This window comes from Schistocerca cancellata, chromosome 6, assembly GCF_023864275.1.
Source record: "Schistocerca cancellata isolate TAMUIC-IGC-003103 chromosome 6, iqSchCanc2.1, whole genome shotgun sequence".
In the NCBI taxonomy this organism is placed as follows: domain Eukaryota; kingdom Metazoa; phylum Arthropoda; class Insecta; order Orthoptera; family Acrididae; genus Schistocerca; species Schistocerca cancellata.
Genome location: NC_064631.1, coordinates 286,739,022 through 286,753,865, shown reverse-complemented (window position 1 = coordinate 286,753,865; position 14,844 = coordinate 286,739,022). Strand labels below are relative to the sequence as shown.

At 45.3% G+C, this 14,844-nt stretch overlaps 1 protein-coding gene across 2 annotated transcripts in view; it reads left to right on the top strand.

The window, feature by feature from the left end:
* The window catches only part of LOC126088532 (protein artichoke-like), a 591,709-nt gene that overhangs the window by 390,634 nt on the left and 186,231 nt on the right, over nt 1-14,844 (top strand). For both annotated transcript variants that reach the window (XM_049906705.1, XM_049906704.1), the window contains exon 3: nt 8,545-8,601. The gene's annotated coding sequence lies outside the window, so the exon portion shown is untranslated. The remainder of the gene's footprint in view (nt 1-8,544; nt 8,602-14,844) is intronic.

Genomic DNA, 14,844 nt, shown 5'->3' with positions numbered 1-14,844 from the left:
GCCAGTTTTGTGTAGTGCCACGCCGTGTGGCACCATATTCTGCAATTATCCTTAATTTATTAGCACGAGTGTATTTCCAGTCAATGATGGGTTCAATTGGCTGTCATCGGCTCTTACCAAAATAAATGTGGACTCGTCTGACATGGCACTGTTCAGTCCTCTAGGGTCCAACCGTTGTGGTCACGAGACCAGGAGCGGTGCTGCAGGTGATGTGCTGCTGCCGAACGCACTCGCGTCGGCCGTCTGCCCATTGAAGTCACAGTTCGCCGTCTCTGTCCAAACGGATACGTTCGTCGTACGTCCCAGTCCGATTTCCGCGGTTATTTGACGCAGTGGTGCTTACCTGCTAGCACCGACAGTTTTGTACATGTTCCGCTGCTTTCTGTCGTTAACTGACGGCCGTCGGCCACTGCGTTGTACGTGCTGAGAGGTAGTGCCTGTAATTTGTTGTTCTCGGCAAAATCATGACGCTGTGGATCTCGGAATATTGATTTCCCAAACGATTTCCGAAATGGAATGCGCGATGCGTCTAGACCCATCTGCCATTCCGCGTTCAGAGTCCGTTAAATCCCCTTGTGTGACCATAATCACGGCGGGAATTTTACATATGAACCATCTGAGTGCAAATGACATCTCCGCCAATGCACTGCTCTTTTGTATACTGTGTACGGGATACTACCGCCATCTGTCCGCCCCCGATACCTGAGTGCCGGCACGGTAGCTCAGCGTGTTCGGTCAGAGGGCTGCGTGCTCTCTGTAATAAAAAAAAAAAACTGAGTCAAGTAATCAACGGTCAACTTGAACGGATGTCTAGTGACGTCCGCCCAGACCAAACACAACGAATAATACCGAACAAAATGAGAAAAAAAAGTGGTCAGCGCGACAGAATGTCAATCCTAAGGGCCCAGGTTCAATTACCGGCTGGATCGGAAATTTTCTCCGCTCAGGGATTGGGTGTTGTGTTGTCAGTTGGTAACTGATGCGTCTACATTACTGCTCTTTCAGCATAACGTAGTTATTAGCGTTCTTGTTACGCTCCGCCCCTCACATTTTTCCCCCCCAAGAATCTTATTTTCCGGGCCATAAAACCAATGCAGTGACATGGGTACGGGGAATGGTTGTGGGTTACGTCTACAACGAATCGGAAAAGGACAAAATGGATTTTTGGCATTTTCTCCTGGATGGAGACGCGAAGCTGCAACAGCATAAGAAATATAGGCCAGACTTCGCTAATTACCTGCGGCGGACATTTACCGACTCGCCGGCCAGATGGGATGTGCGGGTGAGAGATGAGATAGACGAAGTAAGCCGAGACAGACATCGATCACACTTAACGGAACCTTAGTTATTTTCGAGAAGACGACCCAGTCTTAGGCCAAGGTCTGGAGAACGGGTCGACAGATGGCTCTATTGCTCTATCGAAAGTCGGGCGGTGATCAGGTGTCGCCCCCGACATGAATTTCATTTAATTGCTAGAGGAGCATATTTCTTTTGTATTTGTACTATCAGCGATGTCTTCATGTCTTTTTCATTTGGACATTTTTAATTTTATTCATTTCCTTACTTAAGTAATTTTCTAATTTGTCACTATTTGTCAACATTTGGACATTTTAGACGTTATTTATGCGGTAGTGTAGAAAATGTATGTCAGCAAAGGTTGTAAGTCTGGCCTGGTAAAACAATTATTCTCTGTAATATACCGGGTGATCAAAAAGTCAGTATAAATTTGAAAACTGAATAAACCACGGAATAATGTAGATAGAGAGGTACAAATTGACACACATGCTTGGACAGACATGGGGTTTTATTAGAACCAAAAAAATACAAAAGTTCACAAAATATCCGAGAGATGGCGCTTCATCTGATCAGAATAGCAATAATTAGCATAACAAAGTAAGACAAAGCAAAGATGATGTTCTTTACAGGAAATGCTCAATATGTCCACCATCATTCCTCAACAGTAGCTATAGTCGAGGAATAATTTTGTGAACAGCACTGTAAAGCATGTCCGGAGTTATGGTCAGGCATTGGCGTCGGATGTTGTCTTTCAGCATCCCTAGAGATGTCGGTCGATCACGATACACTTGCGACTTCAGGTAACCCCAAAGCCAATAATCGCACGGACTGAGGACTGGGTACTGGGAGGCCAAGCATGACGAAAGTGGCGGCTGAGCACACGATCATCACCAAATGAAGCGCGCAAGAGATCGTTCACGCGTCTAGCAATTTTTTTTTTTTTGGTTCTAATAAAACCCCATGTCATTCCAAGCATGTGTGTCAATTTTTACCTCTCTATCTACATTATTCCGTGGTTTATTAAGTTTTCAAATTTATACTGACTTTTTGATCGTCGTCGGCTGATACTCGTATTCGAGTTTTCATTTCTCTCCTGAGATTTCCTTTGTCATGGTTCAGGCGTGGAAGTGTCGTTGATGGCTTAGCAATCCAATCCTACCGTGGAGCAGGCGGCCACAGACATTACAGCTGATGGAAGGTGGAGGACGTGGCTGAGCCTGGAGGAGTTTAAGTCTCCGGCGTTTGTCATTCTCCATTCTTCGACGTTCCAGCTCAAAGTTTTGAAGAGAATTTGAGGTAACTGAGCGCCAGCGACTTCGATCTTCTGCTATTGTGGACCAGTTACTCGGATCGATATTCAAGTTTTTCAGATTTTTCTTGTACTGATCCTTATAACGTTTGAGAGGGGCACCTCGTGACCATTTACCTGTGCTCACTTCGCTGTACAGCATTTGGCGTGGAAGTCTGTCATTTTTCATCCGCTGGACATGTCCGACCCATCTGAGTTGATGCCCAATGATAAGAGCTTCCATTCTATACATTTTTGCTTTCTCAAGAACAGCCGTGTTGGATATGAAGTCATCCCATTTCAGGTTCATGATATATCTTAACTTCTGTTGGTTGAAGCGTTCGTTTCTTCAGATCACAGCAATATAACGTCCAGGTTTCGCAACCATATAGCAGGGTGGAAATGACTACAGCTTTGTACACCATCAGTTTGGTGTACAGTGTTAGGTCTTTATTCAGGAAGACACGCTTTGTAAGACGTCCAAATGATACATGGGCAGCACGTAATCTATTCTCCACATCTTTTCCAGATGAGCAGTTAGATGACAGTATATTTCCTAGGTAGAGGAAATGGTCCACCCCAGTATATATAAGATAGGTAAAAAAGTGGCTACCGTCGTTCCTTCTTAACTTTGATTCCCGAAAAAAATAAAAAAATAAAAAAGTAAAAAAAAGTGGTCAGCGCGATAGAATGTGAATCCTAAGAGCCCAGGTTCGATTCCCGGCTGGGCCGGAGATTTTGTCCGCTCAGGGACTGGGTGTTGTGTTGTCCTAATCATCATAATTTCATCCCCTTCGACGCGCAAGTCGCCGAAGGGACATCAAATCGAAAGACTTGCACCCGGCGAACGGTCTACCCGACGGCAGGCCCTAGTCACTTGACATTTACATTATACCGCCATCTGTATACGTGGATATCGCTACCCCATGACTTGTGTCACCTCAGTGCACAGTTTTGACCCTACAGCGGAGGGACGGTCTGATAGCGGAGGAGCCGGCAAGAGCAGGCGGCCGGGCAGCTTCGTGTCTCGGCGAGCTGGTCCCTGCCGCACAGAGGTGGGCGTCGGCCGGGTCGCGGGGTCGGCTGGCGCCGCCCACGGCTGGGCGAGGCAGCCAGGCGGGCTACAGGCAGCAGTACGCAGGCTGCAGCACGCGCTCTCACGACAGCCGCGGCCGTGTCGCCGTACACACGGGACGCCGCGCCGCGCCGCGCCGGGTCACCGCACTGCGCAGCGCCTGCCGCTGCGGCCCTGAGCGCAGCCGCGCTGGCCTACCGGGGGCGCATCAAAGAGGCAGAAACTGTCTGACCGCGATACGACATACACTACTGGCCATTAAAATTGCTACACCGAGAAGAAATGCATTGGACAAATATACTAGCACTGACGTGTGATTTTATTTTCACGCAATTTGGGTGCATAGATCCTGAGAAATCAGTACCCCGAACAACCACCACTGGCCGTAACCAAGGCCTTGATACGCCTGGGCATTGGGTCAATCAGAGCTTGGATGACGTGTACAGGTACAGCTTCCCATGCAGCTTCAACACGATACCACAGTTCATCAAGAGTAGTGACTCGCGTATTGTCACGAGCCACTTGCTCGGCCACCATTGACCAGAAGTTTTCAGTTGGTGAGAGATCTGGAGAGTGTGCTGGCCAGGGCAGCAGTCGAACATTTTCTGTATCCAGAAAGGCCCGTAGAGGATCTGCAACATGCGGCCCTGCACCTGCTCAAATGTAGGGTTTCGCAGGGATCGAAGGAAGGGTAGAGCCACGGGTCGTAATACATCTGAAATGTAACGTCCACTGTTCAATGCGAACAAGAGTTGACCGAGACGTGTAACCAATGGCACCCCATACCATCACACCGGGTGATACGCCAGTATGGCGAAGACGAATACACGCTTCCAATGTGCGTTCACCGCGATGTCGCCAAACACGGATGCGACCATCATGATGCTGTAAACAGAACCTGCATTCATCCGAACAAATGACGTTTTGCCATTCGTGCACCCAGGTTCCTCGTTGAGTACACCATCGCAGGCGCTCCTATCTGTGATGCAGCGTCAAGGGTAACCGCAGCCATGGTCTCCGAGCTGATAGTCCATGCTGCTGCAAACGTCGTCGAACTGTTCGTGCAGATGGTTGTTGTCTTGCAAACGTCCCCATCTGTTGACTCAGAGATCGAGACGTGGTACGATCCGTTACAGCCATGCGGATAAGACGACTGTCATCTCGACTGCTAGTGATACGAAGCCTTTGGGATCCAACACGGCGTTCCGTATTACCCTCCTGAACCCACCGATTCCATACTCCGCTAACAGTCATTGGATCTCGACCAACGCGAACAGCAATGTCGCGATACGATAAACTGAAATCGCGATAGGCTACAATCCGACCTTTATCAAAGTCGGAAACGTGATGGTACGCATTTCTCCTCCTTACACGAGGCATCACAACAATGTTTCACCAGGCAACGCCGGTTAACTGCTGTTTGTGCATGAGAAATCGGTTGGAAACTCTCCTCATCTCAGCACGTTGTAGGTGTTGCCACCGGCGCCCACCTTGTGTGAATGCTCCGAAAAACTAATGATTTGCATATCACAGCATCTTCTTCCTGTCGGTTAAATTTCGCGTCTGTAGCACGTCATCTTCGTAGTGTCGCAATTTTAATCACCAGTAGTGTACTACACCTGACACCAGCGCGGACGTCAATTCCTTCAACATCCTTAGCTCAGCAGAAGATACTATGGCTAAACACTATCTAACCAAAAATCGCCATTCTGACAGCTTCAACTCAGCTGGGGACACTTTCAATGAGGTGTCTGAGTGTCTGTGCAGGATTGGCAGCCCATTCTTCCTCAACAGCCTAAACCAGAGAGGTATTCGTGTTTACACTGGGTCTGGAGCCAAGTCGATATTCCAGTTGATCCCAAAGCAGTTCCAGTGTACTTAGGTTGGGACTCTGGGCAGGCCAGTTCTTTCAGGGATGTTATTGTCCACAAGCGATTGCCTCGCAGACGCTGCTTTATGTCAGGGTGCACTGTCAGACTCTACCAAACAAGCATCGCCTCCAAAGTGTTCCTCTACTGTACGCAGTACACCTCCTACCACATTTAGCGTTTTATTAATCGCAATAAGGAATCACACTCTAACAACGAAACACACCACTTCCCGTAACACCTCCTCCTCTGTACTTCACTTATACTACACATGACGGCAGGTACCGTTCTACGGGCATTTACCAAAATCAATCTCCTCCATTGGACTACCACAGAACATAGCGTGACTCATCACTCTAAATCACTCGTCCACTGACTAGTGACGTCCCTCTTTACATCACCTCAAGCGTCGCTTAGCGTTTTCTATAGAAATATGTACCTTATGCGGAGTTGTACCCCATTCTTTTCAACTCCCTAAGCGTAGTCATTATGCTAGCTTAATTCCTGGTAGCACATTGGAACTCACGAGCGATTCCTTCCCTGATTTCACGAGACTTTAACCCATTTTTATTGGGTCGCTTTCATGTCTGTCTGTTCGGTACAAATTTTACGGCTGATTTTAAACTGACTTACATATGAGCTAGACACTCGAATATTTCAACAAAGCTGAGAACTGTGTGACAACGCAATATTAATTCACTTTCGCTTATTTTGCAACTGATTGCAAACTAACTTTCTGCCAGGATAGAGACCAGAAACTTCCATCAGCGCTCAGAACCGAATGAGTCTGATGCGTGCCCTAGGGTACTTCGTGTACTATTGATATTTGACCATTTTCTTGCTCCAGTCGCCAATGTTCGTCGATAAGAAAGATCGTTAATAAGCCTCTGTGTGAGCTCGGTTCTCTCTCATTTTTACCTTCACAGTCTTCCCGCGAGATAAACGTAAAAGGAAGCAATAAATTGGTTGACTCAGGTGAACAGAAACTGAAATGAACCTGAAATGTACGATAAGTTTATTGTAATCTCATCAAAATGTTTGAAATCGTTTGAAAAATTTCATTCACACAAGACTAAAAAGGAGAAAATAGTTATTTAAATAAATCTTTTTAATATAACGTGTTTTTGAGACGGATTAAAAAGTTTAAAATATTTTCTCCAAGCCCTATATAGATTGATCAGAATTTGTGCTTGTGAATTTTTAAAAGCCATGACAATATTTGTACAATTTGAAACAAAAAAATTGCGGCGCTTGTATAGACAATAGTCAGTACAGAATAACTGTCGTTGAAAAACACCAGACAACAGTTCATGTAATTTACAGTGCAATAAAATTGTTAGTCACTTAGCAGAACAATTCATGCATCAAGTACACTACGCAACAGTATTGAAGGATCACTTTTTCGAAACGCCTTAATTTCCACCCATTTCAACGCTTACGTTTGAAAATTTGGAAGATCGTAACAGCCTCTCGTACCCAATTTCCACCCTTCCTTTTGACGTCTCAGCGATGGAGGTGAGAACCGGTACAACCTGCGTTAAAATCACGCTGTTAATTTATGAGTGACCAAGGAAACATTTGAGAAACACTGCCGCTCAGAACTGACAGGAAAGGGCCTCAGGGGATGACATAAAGGAACTCAATGAGATCACCCTTTATCTTGGGACGTAGATTCTCACACATTTCGTCATTAAAAACGACAGTTTGCTGTGAAATAAGTAACGGAAAGATGTTCTTGACTGCTTCTGACACTGCTGACACACTTGTATGCTTCAGCCCTTCTCTAAAGACATTGTGGGTCTGCATCCACATTGAACGTAATCGTACCCCTTTGGAGGGCAGCGCGACCGCAGTTTTTGCTCTCGTGTACAGGTTGGAACCACTAGGGACTGTTCAAAACCATTCAACGAATTCTGAATGTAATCCGAAGCGGCAGAAAGTTCTTACGCTTTTTGAGCCCTACTGTTTTCCGCGCCCCTGTGGCGTTATCACGCACGCGGGAGCGCAACAGCAACAGGTGCGTGAATAAAACGTCAAAGGGACTGCCCTCCCCCCCCCCCCCACCCGCCCATCGTATGGCAGCACCCCAGGTGAGCACATGATGTATTTACCTGTCAGAAACTTCGACACCAAATCAGCCTGGCGGTTGGTCTAGCACCTGAAGGTAGGTAAACCCAACGAAGTGGTGTCGAAAAGGTTGCCTAATCCTCAGGCTCTAGAGCAACCGCCAGGATAAACTCGTATCGATGTTTCTGACAGGTACATTTGTTCCAAAAGTTGTTTCTCAAAAGTACTATTAAAAATCGTATTAAAAATTCCAAACTCAAACGCCAGTGAACGTCTGAATTGCAAAGCTGGGATATTGCTATATCTTTAAGTAATATACATGATTACAAAATTCGGTTGAAATCGAAAAAGTAGGAGAGAAGTTAAATTTTTGGGTGCAGACTCGTATTAACACCACACTGTCGTAGTCCCAATAAACACTCTTCATCACCTTCTCCGATGGTGGTTGGGTTTTCGTCTTTTCTCGGAATGGTCACTGCCCGCCGTGTGGTAGTCTGCACGTCAGCCGGCAGGGAAAATATGCAGACGTTGTAGAGGCGAATGGAGGAACATTCTAGCTACACTAAGGGCCGCAACTGGGAAGATCCACAAACATAATGTCCGGATCCTGGGACAGGGTATTATGACTATCAAAGAATGTATTATGACTATCAATAATAATGGAGCACAGCAATCAGTCGTCTTTTTATTTCAGGCTTTATTAAAGCAAATCTAGATAATGGCTAGGCACCAGCCTAAATCTAGATTTGTTGTGCTCCATCATTACTGGTTGTGTAAAACGTCTGGTTGCACTTACGATGTCATTTTCAGATTTCACTAAAAATGGTTTCAGTAGAAAAGCCGAAGCTGGTCGTGCAGTAAAATCAACTTTTTAGCTCTGGAGCGGTTACCTACCACGGACGTTTGCCACAGTAAGGCCTTGTAAGTAACACTTGTCTCTTGTTTTGCAGGTCCAGATGGCTGTTTGGCACACAGGAGGCGGGCCGCTTTGACAGCGCCGTGGCCAGGTAAACAGCTCAGCACATTTATTACAATTTTAAATTTTTATTTGCTTCCATTCATATTTACGCTGCCACCTCGCGACGAATATGTGTAATATTTTCACGCTGTACATGTACTTAAATCGAAGCTAGTCTAATGTATTATTTTATATTGTTGGAAACATAACGCCAGTTAGGAAATGAAAATGCTCAAAATTGAACATTTGTGTATTAGGAATATAGGTAAGGGTTTAGATTTGTAGATCAAAAAGTCTTGTGATGGCCAGTGCTGTCCAAAAGCGAGTACGTCGCAACGGGCAGCTATTGCCCGATCTACTACTACTTGCCAACTGAGGCCGAGGATCTCAACAATACATCATGTCCCTGCCCTCAGACGGTGCGATTCTTCATCTATGATATAAGGGGCTGTAAAAATCACATCAAGAAGGAGTTGCGCGACATAAACAAAAGTTGGTCACAGTTTTTTTTTTTGTCAGCAATACGTTATATTTTTTGATGTTGACAGTCAATTGGCACTTCCTGCACCAGGCGTCGATCCACTGCTGATTTTCTTGCCTTTCGCTACATTTTCTTGCGTCGCTACTTCTCTGTATACGACAGTATCATCCGCGAAAAAAGCTTCATGGGACTTTCGGCTTTCTCTACTAGGTCATTTACATATAATGTGAAAAGTAGTGGTCGTATAAAATTCCCCTGGGAAATGCTCGAGATTACTTTTACGTCGAAGATGGTACTCCGTTCAGAGTATTCTGTTCGCTAGAAACACCTCAATCCAATCACATAGTTGATATTCCATACGCATCGAATGCCTTCCAGAAGTCAAGGAAAACGGCGTTTACCTGGGTCCCCGTATCTGCTCCTCTCTGGGTCTCGTGGACGAACAGAGCGAGCTGGGTTCCACGCGATTGTTGTTTTCGGAACCCATATTGGTTCTTACAGAAGGGCGCAGGGGTTAAAAAGCTGACATTGGGTTAGAAAATTGACGCACCGTCGGTAGTATTGTTACAGTGAGAACGAAGTATACTACTGGTCATTAAAATTGCTACACCACGAAGATGACGTGCTACAGACGCGAAATTTAACCGACAGGAAGAAGATGCTGTGATATGCAAATGATTAGCTTTTCAGAGCATTCACACAAGGTTGGCGCCTGTGGCGACACCTACAACGTGCTGACATGAGGAAAGTTTCCAACCGATTTCTCATACACAAACAGCAGTTGACCAGCGTTGCCTGGTGAAACATTATTGTGATGCCTCGTGTAAGGAGGAGAAATGCGTACCATAACGTTTCCGACTTTGATAAAGGTCGGATTGTAGCCTATCACGATTGCGGTTTATCGTATCGCGACATTGCTGCTCGCGTTGGTCGAGATCCAATGACTGTTAGCACAATATGAAATCGGTGGGTTCAGGAGGATAATACGGAACGCCGTGCTGGATCCCAACGGTCTCGTATCACTAGCAGTCGAGACGACAGGCATCCTATCCGCATGGCTGTAACTGATCGCCGGCCGGAGTGGCCGTGCGGTTCTAGGCGCTTCAGTCTGGAACCGCGTGACCGCTACGGTCGCAGGTTCGAATCCTGCCCTGGGCATGGATGTGTGTGATGTCCTTAGGTTAGTTAGGTTTAATTAGTTCTAAGTTCTAGGCGACTGATGACCTCTGAAGTTAAGTCGCATAGTGCTCAGAGCCATTTGAACCATTTTTTGTAACTGATGGTGCAGCCACGTCTCGATCCCTGAGTCAACAGATGGGGACGTTTGCAAGACAACAACCATCTGCACGAACAGTTCGACGACGTTTGCAGCAGCATGGACTATCAGCTCGGAGACCATGGCTGAGGTTACCATTGACGCTGCATCACAGACAGGAGCGCCTGCGATGGTGTACTCAACGAGGAACCTGGTTGCACGAATAGCAAAACGTCATTTTTTCGGATGAATGCAGGTTCTGTTTACAGCATCATGATGGTCGCATCCGTGTTTGGCGACATCGCGGTGAACGCACATTGGAAGTGTGTATTCGTCTTCGCCATACTGGCGTATCACCCGGCGTGATGGTATGGGGTGCCATTGGTTACACGTCTCGGTCACCTCTCGTTCGCATTGACGACACTTAGAACAGTGGACGTTACATTTCAGATGTGTTACGACCCGTGACTCTACCCTTCATTCGATTCCTGCGAAATCCTACATTTCAGCAGGATAATGCACAACCGCATGTTGCAGGTCCTTTACGGGCCTTTCTGGATATAGAAAATGTTCGACTGCTGCCCTGGCCAGCACATTCTCCAGATCTCTCACCAACTGAAAACGTGTGGTCAATGGTGGCCGAGCAACTGGCTCGTCACAATACACCAGTCACTACTCTTAATGAACTGTGTGTGCATGGGCAGCTGTACCTGTACAGGCCATCCAAGCTCTGTTTGACTCAATGCCCAGGCGTATCAAGGCCGTTATTACGGCCAGAGGTGGTTGTTCTGGGTTCTGATTTCTCAGGATCTATGCACGCAAACTGCGTGAAACTGGAACCACATGTCAGTTCTAGTATAATACATTTGTCCAATGAATACCCGTTTATCATCTGCATTTCTTCTTGGTGTAGCAATTTTAATGGCCAGTAGTGTAGTAGTGGTAGTAGCAGTTTTTTATTCATCTGTAGATCTCTTTTACAGGGATACTGGACATTTTTTGGTGTTACAGTTACAGAACAACAAAAATAAAGTAATTCACATACACAGACATTATCATATTTACAGGGCTGGTGTGACAAGAATGGGAAAGATAGTGCGGGGTCCCCGTTTAACAGAAGACGATTGCTAAAACCACAGTGCCCAGTATGTAGTCTAGTTAAAATTTTCTCTTCGCTACGAGATAATAAGAGTAAGTCGACCAAGTTGTGGACAGTACCATTCCTGATATGGACTGCCCTGCCCAAAGTACCGACCTGAACCCAGTAGAAGACCTTCGGTACGAATTAGAACATAGACTACGCTCCAGATTCCAGCGTCCAGTATCACTACCGTCTCTGGTTTCGGTCCTTGAAGAAGAATGGACCTGCCTCATTGAAAGTATCCTCAGCAGAGTTCAAACCACCATTAAGGCAATTGGTGGACACTCCCCACGTTAATGTCTGCATGCTTTTGGTCAGGTAGTGGTAAGTCCTACAAGATAGGCACGGAATTCTGTACGGTGCCAAGGGGAGGAGGGGGTGGAGGACTGAGGGGCTGATGACATGAATATGGCAACTGTGAGCGCGGGAGTGTGCGGGGAGTTGGCAGTCGTGAGGACGCTACAAAAGCTGCCCCCACCCGCCCTCCTGTGGCACAGCCTCCGCATTGTCCCCGGAGCGGGCGTCTCCAGCCGGCTTGTTCGGCGCAATCATACAGCCATTGTTTCCCGCTGTTGTCGTCCTCATTTACATATGCATACGCGCCGCTCCTGCGGTATTTTAAGCGCCAAGAGTTTCGTGTAAGGCGCGCATTCGTTGCTGCGACGGAGCCAGCGCCCTCTGAAAGTCCTCCAGGCTGTGTTGTGAGACAGGTTTCCTGGAAAACAATGATGACATCTGACGCACTAATTACTTCATGTTGTATAAAAAAGGATGAGGCTGTCACCAACCATAAGGCTGGTTTTTACTAGGCATGATATAGAGAGTCGCTCAGTACGCCATTTTTTTTACCTGTCTAGCGTTTACTGTCGCTGGAATAATGTGTGCTGCGCTTATGTAGGCCGATTTTATCGTTCCCAATACCGACTACGTGGCATAATCATTTGCAATTAGAAACACAATAGGTCTTAAGCTACATCTGAATGCCCTTTGTTGGTTTATTTTACATAATTTAACATCCATAAAATAATTATGGTATAAATTGGAGTTACGGTGTTAATTTTCACGTTACATTTTCACGCCAATTTTTGATGACTACATTTTGATTCATGGAATTTATTGAATGCGGTTAATATGGCTTACGTGGTTATTAAGGACAATAAGAGCAACGTCAGGTTGTTCCTTTATTGATTATTAAAAATCGTAATGAAGATACATGATGAAAGTTAACCGCGAGGACGGGTTGTGTGAGCTGCCAAATTATGCCTTTCTGAGTAATCTACGTAATGGCTTCATAAAGTAAATAATACACGTCGTCCCATGCTAAGACAATTGCGCGACAGGTGTGGCGCATGGTCAGAAGTGAGTACACACTCCGGGGTTCTTGCAGATACAGTTGTGCTGGTATACGGATGACAGGTGCATCGCAGCGTGCACTGGAATTGCGCGGCGACTGGAAACGTGTTCCAAAATCAAAGTATACGGGTCAGACGATTATTGACGGCATAACGTCTAAATTGTACGCATATTCACCGTGTAATTCTGGCGGTGTATGGACCAAATGCAACGCCGCGTCGAGCCTCAGTGAAATGGTTCCAACAGTATTACCAAGGCGGCACAGACGTGCGTCATGCTGATCGGGAAGTCCAAAGCCTGTACCATGCGATTAACACCTTTTCAACAACTGAAAGAACATTTGGAGGGAGAAAAAGATTTTTCAGCTATAAGGACATTCATACAGCGGTTGTCGCGTGGCTCCATGACCAAGGAGCAAATTTCTATTTTTGAAGAATAGAAAGATAGGTAGAACTTTTTGATCGCTGTTTATAGAGACTTGGGGAGGTGAAAAATAGTGTCATTTATGTATTTCGCTTTGGAGTGTAGTGCAACATTCAAAAAAAGTTACTTGACCTGACAAACAACGCGTAACTTACTTTTTGAAGACTTCTCGTTGTTTTTATTTGTGCTGTGATTCGCCATTAGTAATGTCTAACCAATACCAACTCGTTGTGCCTACTGTTGTTCAAAGACGTCTCACAGCTGCAGTTCACAGTTTGTACGTTACAAGAACAAAAAAGAAAGTGACGTTTTTACTACCGAACAGTTTCCGTACTACAATTTTAGTAGTAGGCCTATGCACATCGTTAAAAAGTCATTTGCTGCATATCACATTGTAACTAATGAATTCTGATGGTATATTTTCGCATATGAGTTAATGGTTAAGTGCCTGACTATCAGTCCAGACAGCTCGATTTCGATTCTCAATCAGTCCCACATTTCGTTTTCATTTACCTCTTCTTTCACCGCTGGTAGTGATTTATTTACGTCATTTTTAGGACCAGTAATGTTCACAATTTATGTAAATGATCTAGTGGATAGCTTCGAAAATACCCATGAATCATTTATCTATGAGAGGAGTGCAATGTCAGAAGACTGCAGCGCACTGTAGGAAGACCCACAGCGAATCGACGTCTGGTGCAGGGACTAGCAGTTCACCCTGATCGTAAACGTAATGCACATAAATAGGTGACGAAATCTACTACTGTTAGATTACAGTATTGGTGACTGAAAATAGTAACTATAGTTAAATCCTTAGAAGTAACCATCTCGAACGACCTTAAAGTGTAATGACCACGTAAACTACATTGTAGAAAAAGCAGCTGTCTGGCTAAGAGATTCTTTGAAAAAATTTTAAAAAATTGCGCAAAACACTTGATCGACCGATCCTTTAGTATTGCTCATCAGTTTGAAAACTGGTGGTTGGGCTAATAGAAATAGAGAAAATCCAAAGAAGTGCGGCATGTTATGTCACGAAATCGTTTAGTCAGCGCAACGCTTTACGGAGGTGCTCAACAGACTAGAAACGGCCAAACGCGTTCATCTTTGGGATCCGGTCCACTGTCGACCGGCCCTCTTTTGACACCTGTTCATTATTACTCGTTCACCATTGCTTCTGGTTTACTTATAAAATAACTTTTTCTGCTGGCAGCGACGATTCTCTATCCGTTTATCGATTGCGTGACCGTTTCGGGATATGATTCGCATTTTCAACTACATTTTTCACGTAATATGCCATTTACTCGTGTTGTTTTGGAAGTGTGAAGTGCCGTGTTGCTATGTTGCCTTTAAAGTAATATGTAAACACGCGTAATTTTGTAGTTAATGATCGATCTTTATATGGAATTAAAGGCGAATGTTGGAAACAACTTTACGTGCGGTTTTCTTGTTGCTCGCTTATGCGGAAACTCACACATATTAAACATTACACACAATTTACGGAGTGCTCACGCTGGAAACAAATAGGAATCGTTTCCTGAAACACATCGCGCAAAAGATAAATAAAAAGGAAATTGTGGCTGGCAGCAGAATAAGGTTTTTTTTACAAACAAACCGATGTTTTCACAGTAGGAGCTTTCAA